Source organism: Lagenorhynchus albirostris, chromosome 2, assembly GCF_949774975.1.
Source record: "Lagenorhynchus albirostris chromosome 2, mLagAlb1.1, whole genome shotgun sequence".
In the NCBI taxonomy this organism is placed as follows: domain Eukaryota; kingdom Metazoa; phylum Chordata; class Mammalia; order Artiodactyla; family Delphinidae; genus Lagenorhynchus; species Lagenorhynchus albirostris.
The window spans coordinates 181095375-181108844 of record NC_083096.1 but is presented as its reverse complement, the minus strand read 5'-3'; the positions used below and the strand labels follow the sequence as shown (position 1 = coordinate 181108844).

The following is a 13470-nucleotide window of genomic DNA, read 5'->3' as shown; positions in this document are numbered from 1 at the left end:
AGAAAATAAAAGTTGTCACCTGAAATTGAAAACAGGGAATCAATAGAGACATTCAAAGAAATAAAAAATTGGTCCTTTGAAAAGATCAATAAAAAAATAAATAAAAAAGATCAATAAAGTTGATAAACCTCTAGCCAGGCTAAGAAAAAAAGACACAAATTATTAATATCAGAAAAGAAAGAGGGGCTGTCGCTATTGATTCCATGGACATTAAAGGATAAAAAGGAATATTATGAACAACTCTATGACCACAGAGTTGATAACCCGGATGAGATGGACCAATTCCTTGAAAGACACAGCCTGCCAAAATCACACGAGAAGAAATAGATGCTCTGCATAGGCTTTTAGCTATTAAAGAAATTGAATAAAAAAGTAATAACTTTCCAAAACAGAAAGCATCAGGCCCAGATGGGTTCACTGGTGAATTCTACCAAACATTTACGGAAGAAATCATACCAGTTTTCTACAATCCCTGTCAAAAGAGAAGCAGAGAGACCACTTTGTAACTCATTCCATAAAACTGTTCCCCTCACAGTGTTGTTGTGGGGTTGAATGAGATGTGTGTGTGTCAGGTATTTAGCATGAACCTTTGGATGCCTTTGGAGCACTTACTAAAAAAAATATTTTTTACATACACTTTATTTTAGATCTGTTTTAGCTTTACAGAAAAATTGTGAGGGTCCTACAGAGAGTCCCCGTATACCCCACTCTGCTTCTTATATTGTTCATGTCTCATGTTAGAATGGTACATTTGTTACAATTTTTAATGAACCGATATTGATACATTATCATCAGCTAAAATCTTTATTCACATTTCCTTAGTAAAAAATAGAAAAATGTCCTTTATCTGTTCCAAGATCTCACCCAGGACCCCACATGGCATTTAGTCCTCATGTCTCCTTAGGCTCTTCTGGGCTGTGACGGTTTCTCAGGTTTTCCTTGTTTTTGGTGACCTTGACAGTTTGGAGGAGGACTGGCCAGGTGTTTTGTGGACTGTCGCTCAGGTGGGATCTGTCTGCTGTTTTGCTCATGATTAGACCGGGCTCGCGCATTTTGGGAAGGAAGACCACAACGGTGCATTTTCATCACATCATGGCGAGGGGACCTGCTATCAGTCTGACTTACCCTTGTTGATGTTGACTTTGGTCACCTGGCTGAGGTGGTGTTTGCCAGGTGTCTCCAGGTGTTCCCTGTGTCCCCTGCCCTCCTTCCATACTGTCCTCTTGGAAGGAGGTCACTATGCAGCCCTGGATCCTTCTGTTGGAGGACTGGAAGCTCCACCCCTTCAGGGCAGAGTATCAACATAAATTATTCGGAATTCTTCTGCAGGGGAGATTTGTCCCTTCTCCCCTATTTATCTATTCAGTCATTTGTTTATGTCAATATGGACTGATGAATATTTATGCTTTGGATGTTGAACATGCAGTGCTACTTTTTTCCTTTCGTTGCCCAGATTGCTCCATCGTTGGGCCATCTTTCTGTGTCCACATTGATAAATCCACATCACTGTGCATTTTTAAAGTACTTCTTTACTTTGTGGCAGACTCCAGTTCATCTTGTATATTTCCTGCCCCAGCCCTAGAATCAGCCTTTTCTCCAAGGTGCCCTGGTTCCTTTTATTGGAAAATGGTGTTAGAAACCAAGATCTGGGTCAACTTTAGCCATCACAATAACTGTAATATTAGCAGCCCCTCTTGGGTGGCTGATTCAGGTGGCTTCCACTCTTTCCTAGACTTTCTATAAAGGACAGTTACGTTAATGAGTGATCTGGGTAGGCCAACTGTGGTAGCAACCCCCAAATCAGGGGCTTCACATAATAAAAATATATTGTTTGCTCCTTAGTCCAGAGGTTGGCAGATTTTTCTGTACAGGGCCAAATAGTGAGTCTGTTCATCTTTCTCGGCCATAAGTTCTCTGCCCTCGTAGTGTGAAAGCTGGCCAGCCTGTATCTCTGCTGATAATTTTAAAAAAGGTTTGGGAACAGTTATCCCCTGTTTGTGTCTGTGTCTTGATTTATGTTCCTAGTGACTATTAATTGCCTACCGAATGAAAGCTCGGCCTTTGTAATTAGGCTGGCCAGTTCTGCATAACATTTTTGACCGTGTGCTGGGGCAAAGGAGGGAGAGTGTGTTAATGGCCTTGAACTAAGCCACACCCCTCCCCCAGCTTGCTGATTAACCCTAGGTTCACTTGGGGCCATCTGGTACTCTGCCAATCAATGAAGTCTAGCTGACTGTCTTTGCATTTACATCCTGACTTGACTCTTAGCCAAGGGATGCCGACTTTGGCTCTAAAATGCTTTCTGTGCTCAAAGAGGGTGCCTCTCTGCTCTGCCACATCTATAGAGGGAGTGGCCACCTGATTGTGCAGGGAGGGGTTCTGTACAGAGGCAGGGGAGAAAGGGTGCTGTGGAATTGCCAGGGTGCGGAGAGCTTCCAGCAGTCATGCTGGATGCAAGATGAAGCCCTCCTCGGTCTCTTATAAGAAGTCTGCATAATTTAGCTAAGCAGAACGTGGTGTTGTATCAAGAATCCGTAACCTCTGGGATTTCCTTTGTTTGTGTTGTGTTAGATTTTTAAAAGCATGATTGGATTGGAAGCATCTATTCTCAGCAGCAGTAGGTTGCTTGGCTTTGGAGGTGCCTTGCAGGATGCTGGCTGGGTGGACAGGTGGGAATAGCCCAGGAGTCATGAATTCTTTCTAGAATAGTTGGTGACCTAAGTGAGGAACACCTGTACCAGAGCCCCAGGTGTCTTCATGACCAAGGCAAGGCATCTCTGTGTCCCTCTGTGGCCACTGCTCCCAGGTACATGGAAGAATAAATGACAATTTATGGATACTGCCTTGCCCATAGAGGTGCTCAATCAATGCATTTAGAAAAAAAAGGGGGGCTAGTGGCAATTCAAAATACTTATATGACAGTTATGAATAACTATGTACTAAATAACAGAGGAACAACGTTTATAAAGCAGAAACTATAAAGAAATGAGGAGACGTAGTAGAAATACACTAATAATGGGAGATTTTTAACATACTACGCTCAGCACAAGGGAAATCAAGTGGGCAAAAACATAACATAATCAATGAGGTAGATACTGTATAAATATATAAACGTATGCCGTAGTAATATAGAATCTACGTTCTCCAGGGCACATGGAACATTAATGCAAAATACATAAGAACAAAAAAGAGATGATGAAATGAAAGCAGTACCTATCAGAATTCATGGGATACATTTAAAGCAGTGACCAGAGGAAACTTCACATCCCTAAACACTTTTATGAATAATGACCAAAAAGTGAAAATAAATGAACTAAATTCCCAGCTCAACGAGCTAGGAAAAGAGCCACAAAGTAAACTAAAAGAGAGCACAAGAAATAACGTAAGAAGGAGTAAAGCAGAAAATAATAAGTTAGAGAATAGAGGAATAGTAGATCTAATTAACAACTCTAAAATATAGTTTTTAAAACAGTAACAAAATAGAGAAAGCACTTGCTAACAATACAAATGGATAGAAAGCACAAATATATAAAATAAGGAATGACAAGGGGGATATAACCATTGAAACAGGTGAAATTGAATAAATCATAAGAGATATTATGCAGACTTCTATAAAAATAGAAACAAAAACCTAAAGTATAGCACCAAAATCAGCTCCTTTCAATACAGAAAGCTTAAAAAACCAATTTCCATAAAAGTCTAGAAAAAATCGTGAAAGAACTATGCCACAAAAAAACGCCAGGTCTAGATGGTTTCACAGCGGAAATCTACCAAACTTTCAAAGACCAACTCTTCTCCATTCTTTATTAATTGTTTCAGAGCATTGAAAATAAAGGAAAACACTCTAATTCTTTTTTGAAAGTAAGTATAACATTGATACCTAAATCTGACAAAGCAAGTACAAAAAAGAAATTATAGAACAATATCACATAAATATTGAAGCAAAAGTATTAAACTAATTATTTATAAACTGAATCCAACACAACATTAAGAAATCAATGCACCATGACCAAATGATATTTTTTCCAGGAATGCCAGTTTGGTTCAACATGAGGAAATCCATTAATATAATAATACACTTAAGGAAAAAAAAATCATGGGTCTCCATAGATGCTGAAAGGCCTTTTATAGAAATCAACACCCATGCCTGATAAGAAAACAGGAACGGTTGGTTACTTCTTAACTTGATAAAATATTTTATATGCCTAAATCCTAAAGTCAACATCTTACGTGGCGGGAAAACACTAGAGGCATTTCCACAAAGGTCAGGGTCAGGGCAAGATGCCCACGATCTTCATTACTATCCCACCATTATACTAGAGGTATCAGCAATTAGGGAAATCAATTAGAAGCACAAGTGCAGGAGAAAAAGAATCAAAACCATCTCGATTTGCACATGATATGATAATGAACTAGGAAAACCCTAAGAAAATCAGTGATAAAAGTAAATTAACTAATAAAATAAATCATTAAGGTAGCAGGATAAAAACTTGATATACAGAAATCAATAGCTTTCTTCTACATAAATTAAAAAAAAGAGGAAACAACAGCAACAAAGAAGACAAAATGCTTAGAAATGAACTTAGCAAGAAATGGGCAAATCCTATCTCAGGAAAACTTTAAAACACTTCTGCAAGACACAAAAGTAGTCTCAAACAAATAGACACCCCTTGGTCTTGGATGGGATAACTTGACATAAAAAAGCCAGTTTTTCCAAAGTTAATATATGACTTTAACAGGATCCCAGTGAAAATACCAATAAGCTTTTTTTATGGAGCTAGACAAGTGGTACTTCAGTCTATATGAAAAAACCAAACATTAAATAACCATGAAAATCATGAAAAATACAAGTTACAGGGGGGAACAGCTCTACCAGATTTTAAAACGAAGTATAAAGCCTCTGTAATTAAACTAGTGTGGTGTTGATGCATGAAGAGATAAAATTGCAGTGGAATTGAATGCAAAGTCCAGAAGCAGAGCCAACTACATATGGAATTTAGTGTATGATAAAGGTGGCATCTCAAATCATGGGAGCAGAGATTAACTTTTCAATACAGTGTGTCGGGATAACTGGGTAGCCCTTTGAAAAAAGATAAAGTTAGATGTATATCTTACACTTGCACAAGAATAAACTCTAAGTGAGTTTGAGACCTAACTATAAAAAATGAAATCATAAATACTAGAGGGAAACATGGATGAATTTTCCTATAACATAGGTATGAGGAAAAGTTTTCTAACTATGGCTTTTTCCAGATGTAGTAAAAGAAAAGATTGATAAGTTTGATTATATAAAACTAAATACTTTTACATACACACTTTTGGCATGGCAAACAAAATAACAAACAGACCCACAAAAGACCCCACCTTAAGCACAAACAAAATGCAGATGACAAAGTGGGAGAAAATATTTGCAAAATACTTCAGATATAAAGGGTTAAACATCCTTAATATATAAAGAACTGTTGAAATCAGGGGAGAGGGCAACCGGATAGAAAAATAGGCAGAAGACATGAAAAGATACTTCACATAAAAGATATACAAATGGCCTTTAAACATACAAAAACATGTTCAACTTCAGTCATAATTACAAAAAAGCAAATTAAAATGACTCTGAGATACCATTTTTCACCTGGCAATTGGCAAAAATTAAAAAGCTTGACAACGCATCCATTGGCAAGGCTGTGAGGAAACAAGCATTCATGTACATTGCTGCTGGGAATGCAAATAGGTACAACACTTTTGAGGGGGAATTTGGCAATATTTATCACAACTACCTATGTGTTTACATTTTGACCCAAGATCCCACTTGTAAGAATTAACCCTGAAGATATACCTCAAAAATATGAAAATACTCCTGCACAAGAGTATTCATTCCAGAATTACTTGTAGTTGCAAAATACTGGAAGCAACCTAATGCCCAAACATGGTGGAGTGGTTGAGTGACCATTGGTATATACATGCAATGGAGTACTACACAACTGCAAAAAAGAAAGAGGGGGATGGCTATGAACTGACATGGGGTGACTTCTAAGATATAAAAGTGACAGAAGCAAAGTGCAGAAGAGTACCTTCTGGTGGGGGGGAGCAGGAGTTGAATGCAGGTGAACACAAGGGTACTTTTTGGGGCATAGAAGTGTTCTAAAATTGGATGGTGGTGATAGTTGCACGTTACATACTCTTATTAAAACTCATCAGACTCTGTACCTACAGTGAGTGAATTTTATGGTATAAAAAATATACCTAAGCAAAGCTGTGAAAACAAAAGAACATTTTTAGTATGCCACTGTTGTTTAATAAAGGAGGTAAAATAAAAAATGTGCATGTATCTGTGTATTTTGGCAAAAACAAAATATAGGAAGGATAAACTAGAATCTAATGAGATTGATTACCTACGGGGGTGGTTGGGACCAGGGTCGAAAGGATGGGAGGATGAGAATGGGTCAGAAGGGATGATGAGTAGAATTTCTCTGAGTATGATTTTCTGTATTTTGCAGCATTTATAATCATGTCGATATTTCACAGCTCAAAAAAAAAAAAAGAGAGAAAGCATCAAAACCCATTGTGGAATAAACACAGAAACAGAGTGAATCCAGCTGTATCCCAAATAGATAATAGACCATGCTGAGGGGGAGGCCAGCTCCCCAAGTAACTTTTGGACCCAGTGTTTTGACCATATACCCTCAGGTCAATAACAAAAAATAACTGTAAACAAATACATTGTTAGTCTCATTAGTAGGTTTGTCTTAAGTACTGTGGACTTGTAATTCTGAAATTACTTTGTTTATATTGAAGATTGAGGAATATGTACATGTCTTGTGAGCACTGGAAGCCAGTTTTCTCCAACTTAGTGGAGGCAACTGCACATATTAGAAGGTGGAAAGCTAGAATTAGTCCTGTGGTGGTGGATTGGAATTGAAGGTAAGAGCATGAACACGCACATGTGTGCACGCACACGCACAGGGATCTAGAAATATAGACATGAGTGTATTGATGTGTCTCTGCCTGCCGAGAGGGCCTCAAAGCCATGACACCCCAATAGAAAACCAAGGACCCAGATCTTGTTTTTTAAATAACCTCTCCACTAAAAGGTACCCGGGGTCTTTGGAGCTATGGCTAATTCCAGGGCTTGGGCAGAGGCAGTACAAGATGAGCTTGGAGCAATCTGGACCAGAAAGTAGGGAAGCACTCAAAGAATGATGGAGACACTGTGAAAGGACACAAGAGTGGAGCTCCCAGGGGTCAAATCTGGGATAACTGAGCACCACATTAATATAAATAAATAAGTGGGGAAGAAAGAAAAGTGTTTCCTTAGAGTAGATCGCCAACGTAGAAGGAATTTATAAAGTCCCAGCACGTCTCCTCACAAAAGTGTTATGATCTCAAGGGGGAGATTGTAATTTACGGTGGAGAAATATGGCGGACCCTACCTTAATCAAGCGATCAAAGTTAGTATCACTAATAATAAGACAGTAGCCGTCCTGTGCTTCTGGATATGATGCACTGAGAAGGACACAGCACCATTTCCATGGTTTTCCTGCCAGAATGTACAGCCTGAACTTAATTATGAGGAAACATCAGACAAACCCAAATTGAGGGACTTCCACAAAACAATTGGCCTGTACGCTAAGAAAAGTGTCAAGGTCATGAAAGAAAAAAAAATCTGAGGAGCTCTTCTAGATTACAGGAGACTAAGACATAGAAACTAGCCATGGGTGTGGTGCTGGATTGGATCCTGGGCCAGACGAGTTTTTGTTCTCTTCCTTTGCTCTTAAGGACGCTACAGGACAATTGGTGAAATTGGAAGGTCTGTACGTTAGATAATAGTTTTATGTCAATGTTAACGTTCTGATTTTTAGGAAACACACAATATTTAGAGATAAAGAGGCATTGCGCTTCATCTTCCTCTCACACAGTTCAGAAACAATATGTGTATGTGGGTGCATTTGTGTGTGTGTGTGTGTGTGTGTGTGTGTGTGTCTGGAGAGAGAACACAAGTGAGGTATGTGTTAACTTTTGGGAAATCTGTGTGAAGGATGTACAAGAACTATTTGCACTATTTTTGCAAACTTTCTGTAAATCTTAAAATGTTTCAAAATAAACATCTATGAAAAAGGGTTGGTAAGATGCCCTCCCTGGGAGCGTTGGAGAATTCAGTGAGATCATGCATAGAAATGCTTAGTGCTGGGTTGGACATAGGACCCACCAAGGAAATGTTCGCTCTGCTATTAGCGTGGTGATACTGCCTAAAGGCTGACCTATTGGACATCCCTTTGTGGTTGGGAGATGATGATGGATGGCAGCCTCATTGATGGCTCAGCCCTGACCCCCACCCACTGTGTGACTGTGCAAGTGGGTAGTCCTCACTGAAGCCATCATTTTTAGTGGGTGATCTTCCTGATAGACCTACTTTAGCATGAGGTTCGGTCATTCATTATTTAATTTATTCACTCATTAAACATCATTTATTGAAAATGAGATGGCAGGCACCATTCCTTGCAATAAACCGGCTTCCAGGAATTAACACCAAAGTATAAGGGAAAGAAATACACAAAGCAGTGAGTGTAGAGAAATATACACATTCGGGTGCATATTCCCAGCGGGTGTGTTCATGGTCTCCTGGTGGGTATAATCTGGGGCCTCCCTGGTGTGGGTAATTTTAGATTTTCCTGCTGGGTGTAATTCAGAGTCTCCCAGTAGGTGTAAGTCAGGAGTCTCCCTGGAGAATTAGTGCTGATGGGTCTTGGAGGAGGACTGGAGATGGTGCCCTGTGAGAGAGGATGTAGGTCAGGGAACGAAGCTAAGCTCGCAGTAGTTTGGAGGAGTGGCTAGAATTCAGGGCGGGGTGACCAGGGGCAAGGGGAGTGCTTAGGGCTTTTGAGCTGAGATTGGAAATGACTCTGTGTTTGCAGGTCAGGAATGTGGGCTGGGGAGGGGGGTCCCAAATCCAGGAACCCAGAGGAGTGCCATCCTGTGAAGTTTACATTAGTCTATGGCAAAATGTGCAAAATTAGGGCAATAAGGTGTCTGAACACTCAGGGTGGGAAGGGATGCATCTTCTCCTTCTTGGGAAGGACAATCTTGTATCTCCAAGCTTGCTTTTTTAAACATAAAATATGCGTTCTTTTACTAATAATATTGAAGACAGATGGCATTTTTAAAATGGCCTTGCTTAGCAAAATGAAAAGTTGTCAATCCTATATTTGTCTCTCCATCACAATTTTAAAAATTGGATCATAAAATCGAAACATCTGGGAACCTAGGCATTCTAGACTCCTGAAGAGAGTTTTATAGCACTCTCCAGTTTTATATAAAAAAGTGTACTTAGAATCGTTATTCTATTTTAAACATACAGAAGATTATAGCAAAGAAGAGGAATATCTATTTGCCTGTCCTCTGGATATCAGAAGAGCCCACTCTCCTTTGTACTGGCAGGGTTATCACTCTTCTTATTGCCCTCGATGATTTGGTTACCTGCCCCTCCCTCCTGCAACTCATGGTGTAATGCACTTGAAGGCAGGGGCCAGATCTTATTCAAGCCCCTGAACAATATTTGATACAGTTACTTTCATAGAGCCCTTTGGAAGCTGCTTCTTTGAGGCAGCTGTTTTGATGCAGGGACCTTTGGACTGAGCTAACAACAAAACAAAACATTTCACATTTAAAAACATTGTGGTAAAATATACATAACATTTGCCATTTTAACCATTTTTAGGTGTACAGTTCAGTGGCATTACATAATTCACACTGCTGGGCAAACAGCACCACTATCCATCTGCAGAACTTTTTCATCTTCCCAAAATGAAACTCTGTCCCCATTAAATACTAATGGGCTATTTCCCCTCCCCTGGCTGCTGGCAGCCACGCTTCTACTTTCTGTCTCTATGTATCTGACTGCTCTAGGGGCCTCACATAAGTGGGATCATACAGTGGGATCGTATTCGTCTTTTCGTGTCTGACTGATTTCACTTAGCAGAATGTCTTCAAGGTTCATTCATGTTGTTACATACGCTAGACGTTCCTTCCTTTTTAAGGCTGAATAATATTCCATTATATGCACACATCACATTTTGTTTATCGTTCATCTGTCTGTGGACTTCTGGGTAGTTTTGGCTATTGTGAATAATGCAGTTGTGAACATGGTTGTACAAATGTTTGTTCAAGCGTCTGCTTTCAGTGCTTTGGGGTATATTCCCAGAAGTAGAATTACTGGATGGTACAGCAGTTCTATGTTTAGTTTTTTTGAAGAACCAACATACTGTTTTCCACAGTGGCTACCCCATTTTATATTCCTACCAATAGCAAGGGTTCCAGTCCTCCACTTATTTTTTTCTTTCTTTCTTTTTTTTTTTTTTTTGATAATGGCCGTCCTAGTGGTTGTAAAGCAGTATCAGTTACCATTACATTTTTTTTTTTTTTTTTTTTTTTTTTTGCGGTACGCGGGCCTCTCACTGTTGCAGCTTCTCCCGTTGCGGAGCACAGGCTCCGGACGCGCAGGCTCAGCGGCCATGGCTCACGGGCCCGGCCGCTCCGCGGCATGTGGGATCCTCCCGGACCGGGGCACGAACCCGTGTCTCCTGCATCGGCAGGTGGACTCTCAACCACTGCGCCACCAGGGAAGCCCTACCATTACATTTTAAGCTCTGTATTTATATTATCAAATAGTACGGACACTGGATATTCGTCCTCCATCCCCGACTCCCGTCCTGTCCTCTCTTTGGCCTCACCCCTTCTCCTCATGGTTGCTTGTGCATGAAATTGTATACAGGAGACTTGTCCTTGCTGTGTGGGTTTTTTTTTTTAATTAAAAAAAAATTTTGGCTGCGTTGGGTCTTCGTTGCTGCGCGTGGGCTTTCTCTAGTTGCGGCGAGCAGGGGACTTGGGTCTTCGTTGCGGTGCGCAGACTTCTCACTGCGGTGGCTTCTCTTGTTGTGGAGCACGGGCTCTAGGCGCGTGGGCTTCAGTAGTTGTGGTGCGTGGGCTTAGTTGTTCCACAGCACATGAGATCTTCCTGGGCCAGGCCTTGAACCTGTGTCCCCTGCTTTGGCAGGCTGATTCTTAACCACTGTGCCACCAGGGAAATCCTGCTGCATGGTATTTTAATAGGGAAAAAACCCTGAATGCCCATCAGTAAAGGAAAGGTTAAATAATGTATGCCACACGCAGACCATGAAGGACCACACAGCAGTTAAACAGAAGGAGTTATAGCTGCAAGTACCGACATAGGATGAGGTCCATGATGTATTATTAAGTGAAAAGAGAGAATTAACACATTAAAAACTCCATGTGTGAACAGACACATGTGGAAGTGTGTATGGATTATATATGGTGTATAGAGGGATGCATTATATGTGATGTAAATTATTCCTATATATGTGGCTATTTCTGAGAAAAAGACTGAAGTTAATGGCAAGCGGAATTTCAGTATTTACTTGTAATGCTTCCAATTGTTTGAGGTTTTTGTTTTTGTTTTACAAGGATGTATTACTTCTGTAACTCAGAAAATAGAAACATAGAAAGAAAAAAACAAAACAAACACAGTAAGTCTGATGTGTATGTCATGATGCAGAGACTTCCAACAATGGTACCACAGGTAGCTCAGATACACGTAGTGGTAATTGTTATATTATTCAAGTGCTCACTGAAAGCCAGGCTCCATTCTAAGCACTGTACATGCACGCACTCATTTACCTCCACCAAACCTCACGAGGAAGGAAGTTATCCATGTTTTACAGATGCGGAAATAAGCTCAGAGAGGCGAAGTCACTCACCTAAAGTCAGACAGCTGGTGCGTGGTGCATATTTAATGGCGAGATGACTTTCTTCTAGACAGATGTGCAGGTAATCTTTAAAAATCTGCATTTTAACTTTTGACTTATCTTTAAAAATAATGAGATGCTGCAGACTGTGCTCGCAGGATTCAAGGGCCACTGGGGTCTGGCTTTTTGTTGGTGGTGTTGTTTGGCTTCATTTGAATACAGCTCCGTTTTTAAGAGCCCTCGATCATGAGAAGGGTGCCAGGAACTTGTCAGCGGTCTCCATCCGAAATGAAAGGTGCTGTGTTTCTATTTTAAATAAAAAGAAGTAATAGGTGGGACACCTCATAGCTTTGTTCTGAACCCTAGATGTACATGGAGACTTGACACATTATTCTAAAGTTACTACTGAAGTCTCCTCTTCTGGCTACAAGTGTCATATGAATTTTCCACTTCATAAGCACCAAGTATAAATTGTTCCTAATAGCCTAAGTGGTGGGTATGGTATCCTACCACGCACCGTGTTATCAATAATTGTGTGCTTTCGAGAAGGATTATTCCATTGCTCTACATGTCATCCTTCTTCTTCTTTTTTTTTTTTTTTGCGGTACGCGGGCCTCTCACTGTTGTGGCCTCTCCCGTTGCGGAGCACAGGCTCCGGACGCGCAGGCTCAGCGGCCATGGCTCATGAGCCCAGCCACTCCGCGGCATGTGGGATCTTCCTGGACCGGGCACGAACCCGCGTCCCCTGCCTCGGCAGGCGGACTCTCAAGCACTGCGCCACCAGGGAAGCCGCATCCTTCTTTTTGAAGGAGGATTTCTTGGGTGGCACCATGCCTTCTGCACCTAAACAAGCAGCTTCCACAACAAAGATTTCCAAGTGCATCATTTTGTTAAACTCTTAAAACTGTTAAATTAATAAAATCAGCTTAACAAAACCCTGATTAGTTCGAAATTGCTTTAAATTTGGTCATTAAGTTTCAGGGAACATGTAATTTTCTCCACATCTGGTACATGCCTTGCAGCTGTACTCTGAGGGCAGAGTGGTGATAACAAATGCAAAGGATGGCGAGGAAGCACTTTGTCATGGATGGTTTCTGCACCGCTAGTTTGCAACCCCCAGGAATAAGGTTCCTGGCGAAACATGAGGCCCTGCATTATTTCTCCAAGAACGTTCTCTTCCTGTGGCGTGAAGGGCGATACAGAACAGCTGGGCATCACGGCAGCTGGGCTCACTTCCTGAGAAGCCTGGGAATACACCGTGTCACCCCAGACACGTGTTCCTGCTTCTCTGTGCCTTGACATCCTCATCTGTGAAATGGGCTGATATCCACGATGTCCTGTTCCTTCAGCACATTTCAGGGGCTGGTGGGGGAATAGTGCCATCTTTTGTTAGGTGCTCTTAGAAGAATCCAAGCGGCATCATTTGGATAATCACATGTCAATATGCATTTGACTTCTTTGCTTCTAACCCCCTGGCGCTTTTGCTTTGCTGGTAGGGTTGCAGCATGAGATCTGTAAGACACTGATGCTGATGTTGGAAGAGTGTTAGCAGCCAGCCCTTTGGCCTGCATCCTTCTCCACTTTGAGGCTAAGGTTTGACAAGCTCTGAATCTCACTTTGTGCTGTGTGGGGCTCTAACCCGGCCGAGGGCCTTGGCACTTGGCCTTCGGCTGGGACAGCATCACTTTATTCACAAGTGACTGCAACCTACAGG

General features: G+C 41.1%; 1 protein-coding gene across 3 annotated transcripts in view; it reads left to right on the top strand.

Moving 5' to 3' along the window:
* Positions 1-13470, top strand: part of CAMTA1 (calmodulin binding transcription activator 1) — an 893482-nt gene that overhangs the window by 376906 nt on the left and 503106 nt on the right. The gene's annotated exons all lie outside the window — the stretch shown is intronic.